Source organism: Lactuca saligna, chromosome 5 (genome assembly GCF_052625555.1).
Source record: "Lactuca saligna cultivar CGN05327 chromosome 5, ASM5262555v1, whole genome shotgun sequence".
Classification (NCBI taxonomy): Eukaryota; Viridiplantae; Streptophyta; class Magnoliopsida; order Asterales; family Asteraceae; genus Lactuca; species Lactuca saligna.
The window spans coordinates 211,358,689-211,365,350 of record NC_136421.1 but is presented as its reverse complement, the minus strand read 5'-3'; the positions used below and the strand labels follow the sequence as shown (position 1 = coordinate 211,365,350).

The 6,662-nt window shown below is 32.8% G+C and overlaps 1 pseudogene; it reads left to right on the top strand.

The window, feature by feature from the left end:
* The first annotated feature begins 4,982 nt into the window (after nucleotides 1–4,982).
* LOC144998822 (leucine-rich repeat extensin-like protein 2 pseudogene) lies at nucleotides 4,983–6,662 on the top strand (annotated as a pseudogene).

Below are 6,662 nucleotides of genomic sequence, written 5' to 3'. Positions count from 1 at the left end.
GGCGATTTCTTCGATTGTGGATCCAAAATGTTTAATTTTTCTAGTTTTGGTCTTTATTTGAAATTTTTGGAAATTTTTTTTTTGTCAATGTTCCAAGTAAAATTATTCTGGGTGTATTTGGTTGTAAAAATTATTTTTTTATTTTTTTTAGAAAACGTTTTCAGAAAATAGAATTCAATTTTTATTTTCAATTTTCAATGAAAATTTTAGAAAATACGTTTGGTTGGAACGGAAGTTTTTATTTTTTATCTTAGAAATTTATAAAAATTTTAGAAAACTATAAATATCATTATTCTATCTTACCTACAATTTGGAAAAAACAAAAATTTTATTTTCTTGAAAAACTTTGACAATTGAATCAAACAAATGTGTTTTTAAAATTTTCATTTCATTTGAAAATTTTCATATAAAATTAGAAAGTTTTCCACAACCAAACACACTTTATACTTTTGTAACGAAAATTACAGAAAAAAAGATGTACTCGACCAAATAACGTAACATGACCAAAAGAGTTACAAAACCATATATAAGGACCAAAGCTAAATGTGAATCCCTTTTGAAAGAAAAACACAAAAATCGGTTATATTCATGAAAAGAAAATTGTAATTTACTCTTGGTTTTTCAATTACAATTTACCTTAACCTATGAATTTTTTGATATAATTTTTCAATATCATATTTATAAATTATGTTATTGGTTTTTAAATTTAACAATGTTCTTTTAACAATATATTTCAAGATGTTTTATGTAACTTTTATTACACAATTTTCTTCATCTATACCTCGAGTTAATTCAGTTATACTATAAATAAAATTATAAATATCATAATATACATTATTTTATTACCATTTTTAAACCATTTTACACAGATCTATGACCAATCTCAGGCTTCATTTTGTTATTTATTTATTTTTATTATTTTGAAACGATAAATTATTCCTAAATTATTTCATTTATATCCATAGCGGAACTTAAATTATTGACCTTAAAAAAAGAGGACAATATTCAAAGTCATTTGGTTTATTTTGTTATTAAATTAGAGGTTTTGACAAAGGGATAAAATATTATGTTATTAATTCCGTAAAAACAAGTATCAGTATTAATTTTTCATATAAATAGTGTGGGAGTTGGAAAATGGGAAGAAGCCATTTCCTTTCTTGTCTTCTTGATGTAGTACTTGATCTTGAAAGTAGGGCATGAGCATGATGGACATCCCTTTTGCTTTACGTTTATATGAGTGCTTTGTACCATTCCCGCACATGAAATAAAGTAGTATAGATAAACTAATAATTAACATTATTATTTATAGGATTAAATAATAAAAGGAATTTTGTAATATTACTGTAATATTCGATCATCGAAATCATGCCATATAAGTTGTTCACCGGTTTGTAGAATGTTCCAATCCTAACCGAAAACTGGAATTTGCTTGCAAACCAGAAGACTGAAATTCAAAACGAAATTACAAATTACAATATTGAATATTGAATTTATATTGTTAAATACAAGTACGAACTTATATTGACATTAGTCGTGGACACACCTCAATTTCGATCGTAGCTTTTTCTTTATTCAATATTGAATTTATTTTGTTAAATATATGAAGCTCCAACCTACCAAAAAAAATTCATCTGCATAAGGCGGATCACAAAACTCCTCCAAATCAAAAGTTTTGGATATTTGAAGTTTGGGAGTTTTCCGGTCTAACTCTATTATCCATGAATGAGTCTCTTAACTCCTTGATATGCTCTGCACCAATTTAAAGACCGAAAAAAGTTTAGATTTAAAAAGACATATAGGAAAGGAGCTAATGAAGGAACCGTTGATAACACTAGCAGTCAATTTGAGGAAGAAATTTCAGTTAAGCCAGTTTACAACTCGTTACCCATCGTCGATTTAGTGGGGTTAGCATGTCACCCACATTCTATGGTTTTCATATTACATCGAATGGTCATACGTTTATTAGTGATCAAACATTTTCGAATTTGAATGAATCTGCTAATTACAAGGAAGCAATGACAGGTCATGAAGCTGCTAAATGAAATAAGGCAATGGAAAGTGATATGGATGGGGAAGTACACACTTTCAAAGCTAGTCTGGTTGCAAAATGTTTACTCAAACCCAAATGATTGACTATGATGGGACATTTTCACCGGTAGATAAAATAAAGTCTATCTGGATTATGCTTGCTATAATTGCATTTCATGATTATGAAATTCGACAGATAGATGTAAAAACCGATTTCCTTAATGGGAAGTTATTTGAGGACGTCTACATGAGTCAGCCAGAGGGTTTTGTACATGTTAAGTTTTCTGATAGAGTGTGTAAGCTTGAGAAATTCATTTATAGATTGAAACAAGCATCTCGCAGATGGAATCTTTGCTTCCATGAGAAATTCAAAGAGTTTGGGTTTGTGACATCCCCATTTTCACGGCGACAAAAGACCGATTTGTTTATGCTTTATTTTGAAAATCAGAGTATCTTTTAAACAAATATGTTGCGAAATTTGTTCCTAGATTTGTCTATCATTTTTATGTTTCATTGTAAAATGATTTAATGAACCATTTGGGGCTTGTATGTTTTATATGCAATATTTATGACTTTATTCAGTAAGGGCTGGCACTTGTATCTTTTCTCTTTTGTGCATTTTGATTGGTGCATTTAGCTTAAGCGTTTGACCTTTGTGAGAGGGGTCACTTATGGGGTAGTTACGTTATTTAGATGATACAATTTTGGACACATATGATGTTTGATCAAATTGAACATTTACTTTTGCTATGTTTGAAATTATCATCTTGATTTTGAAGTAACGTGGTGATTTGAAAATGTTTTGAAATAAATAATTAAGTTTTCCGCTAAAGTATTCAATTAAAAAGTGTTAACTTTTTTTTTAATTATGGTAAAAATTACGATGTTACACCTTAGGTCTATTTTTCTTCTTTCTTTGGCTTTATATGTCTTATAGATTCCATGAACCCATTTTTTTGTGTATAATCTCCTATACATACCCTCATACATATTGGTCTCGGCTATTGCTACTATTTTCTTTGCCTCATGATTGGACTCCTTGTACCTTTCTTTTTCTCTAATTTCTTTGTCCATGCTAGACACTAAAACTCATTAAATCGAACAAGTTTTACCATAACCTTTGCTTTGAATCATCGATCTATTACTATAATTCTCTTTCTTCTTAAAATTCCTTGATAACATCCAAAGAGTGTCTTTAGCTACCTCTCTTATGGTTTTGGTCATCTTATCCTATAATTGGTGTATAATAATTATTGTATGTATATCACTAGCTTTTGTTGATCTATCTATATCACTAGCTTTTGTCTCCACAAACCACATTATCCTTAAATACTCAATTGTTGATCCATCTATATTTTTCCAAATAATGATTAGTATAAGAACACTAGTTCCTCCTAACTCTTTCTTAGGTATAGATCCACCACTAACAATTTATGTTGTGAGGCACAAGCTTCACCTGATATCACCTTGCAATCTTTGCACACTCTAAGATTTCGCTTCCATAATGGAAGGTAGTCAATTTGAGTGTTACGCCCCTACTTTGAATGGAAATGAAATGAACATTACGCTTTCGAAAATAGGAGTTATAGACCAATAAGTCGTGTTTCATAGCAAAGTGATGTAAAAAACTCCTCATAACATCCCTAGTACCAAAACCAAAGCCTTCATGCACACCTACATAACCATACCTCTCTCTTTCTATATGCCCATTGAAGTTTCCCTTGATACCAAACATTGGTTTGTCGCATTGCTTCTAACCATATCATCTAATTTCTCCTAGAAACTCAGTTTATCCGTCTCACCTAAACAGTATGTGGGGCTTAAGCACACACTATGTTCAATAGCTCCCTATTATACCTTTGATCATCGTGATCCTAGCATAACATCTTCTAACTTCAATGATGTTGTCCTTGAGTTCAGATGACAACAATTTAAATGCCTACTCCCTTCCTGAAACTCATTAGACCTGGATACCACAACTTATACATGTTACACTCCTTAGAACCTTTGTCAAATCCGACAACTTCACATTTAAGGAACCGACATTCAATGTACATAATCTCATCCTAGTATCTTCTACAATCCTACCCCTCCCCATTTCTTTAAAATCCCTTAACTTCTTAGTAAGACCCCCTTAGAAACCCTCGGTCTCCCCACAATGAGGACATGACCTCATTATATTAAACATATTCTTACTCGCTATTTGACTTAACTATGTCGAACCTTTTATATAAAAAAAAGCACAAAAATAGCAAATATATACACAATTATTAACGGTTAGTAAGAGGTACTCATCAATACTAAAACAAACTATAAATCACAAAATACCTGGATTAAAAAATAGTTTATCGGTAACTAATGAAAAATAAATGTAAACTGATATAAACTTGGTTACATACAAAAAAAATGTTTAACTATTAGAAAAATACCAACAACTTTTATACATGCATGTAAGACGCTATACACGAGAAAATAGTGTTAAATAGTTAAATAGTAAATAAAAGATTCTAAATTGATAATTTCAATATTAGATTATATATATTGACAATAGAAAAGGAGGAATCAAAATTTGATCGAACAACTTTAAGAACGGCCGGTCTATTTTTAAAATATTTCAAATTTTATTTACCATCTTAAATAAGATTTTGGATCATCGATCTTAAAAAATAAAAAAATAACATCTTATATCGCTAAACTAAAAGCTTTTATATAAAATATGGCTAAACTAAAAGCTTTTATATAAAATATCTCGTCAATATGAAAACTAGCCTATGAAAGATATGTATATAAGTCGTTGCAAAGTTTGGTTTCTACCTAAAATGGGACATGATCAGTGGTATCTATTTAACTCGTAAACAATAATTAATTGAAATTTTGCATGTCATCAACAAAAGTCAAATGTACTTGTTTCAAATGTATATATTAAAAAATGTAAAACCCAAGAAGAATTATCCAAGATTTATACACGCATACAATACTAAATCATTTAATTCAAGACCCACCCCCATCTCCTTCTCACATCAATCTCTGTAAATACAAACATCTTTCCTTCAAGAACACCCAACACAACACCCACAAATCAAATGGACGAAAAATGCTTTCTTTTTTTAGTTTCTTTCATCTTCATCATCAAAACCACAGTCAATGCTAGTTCATTTAGTGTGGGTGGTGGTGTCGGTGTTGGGGTGGGTATAGGCGGCGGCGGTGGCGGTGGCGGATGGGTGGGTGGTGGGGTGAGTTATCCAAATCCGTCAGTTCGTCCATCGTCAAATCTCAAGAATGCCTATATTGCCCTCCAAGCATGGAAGACAGCAATCAAGAGTGATCCGAAAGGGTTATTGAGATCATGGGTCGGGGCAAATGTGTGTGCTTACAATGGAGTATTTTGTGCAGATCCGACGGAGGAAACGGGTGATCCATCTGGACCAGTAGTTGCAGGTATAGATCTCAACCATGGCAACCTCGAGGGCATTCTTGTAAAAGAACTCTCTCTCCTCACAGATATGTCTCTTCTTCACCTCAATAGTAATAGATTCACAGGAACAATCCCACAAAGCTTTAAAGACCTTTATGCCCTCACCGAACTTGACCTCAGTAATAACCAGTTCGCCGGACCATTTCCGGCGACAACACTCCAAATCCCAAATCTTCTCTACTTAGACCTCCGGTTCAATTCCTTCTCCGGACCCATTCCTCAAGACCTCTTCTCCAGAAATCTCGACGCAATTTTCCTCAACAACAACCAATTCGAAGGCGAAATCCCACAAAATTTAGGGAGTTCACCTGCTTCGGTGATCAATCTGGCGAACAACAAGCTTACCGGCGACATCCCTGTAAATTTTGGGTATTCCAGTCCGAAATTGAAGGAGATCTTGTTCATGAACAATCGATTAACTGGTTGTATACCTCAAGGAATCGGGATGTGGTCAGATATGCAAGTTTTTGATGCGAGTTTCAATTCATTGATGGGTCATATGCCTGATACGATATCTTGTTTGGAAGATATTGAAGTTTTGAATGTAGCACACAACAAATTGTCGGGTGAGTTGCCGGATTTGGTTTGTGAATTGAGAAGCTTGTTGAAATTGAGTGTGGCGTATAATTTTTTTTCTGGGTTTAGTGAAGAATGTGAGAAATTGTATGGAAGGAATGTTGGTTTTGATATTGCATTGAATTGTATTCCGGGGTTGGAAATGCAAAGACCTCAGCCGGAGTGTTCTATGATTCCCGGGGGTGGCTTGAGTTGCCTTAGAATCCCTTCTCTTAGGCCTCTTGCTTGTGGTACATTACTTCAATCTCTAAACTCATCGGCTCCTTGAGCCAATTTATCTGTGATCTATCAAGCTGATCGATAGATCACAGATACAGTGATAGTAGAACAAATTCGTTCTATCACATAGGGAGTAAATGTTTTTGGGATTTTACTTTGGAGGAGATTGGTTGAATAGTTGCTCTCACTAAGTGAGACAGGGTAGAGGGGGAAATTATGACATGTGTCAATGATTAGTGGGGGGTTTAATGTAATTAGTGTTTGTGTTTGTAACTTTGTATGGATAACATATGTTTCACGAAGATTTAGCAATCTTGGTATATTAATTAACTAGCCATAATAATGGAGGTTGACTATTGTTTTA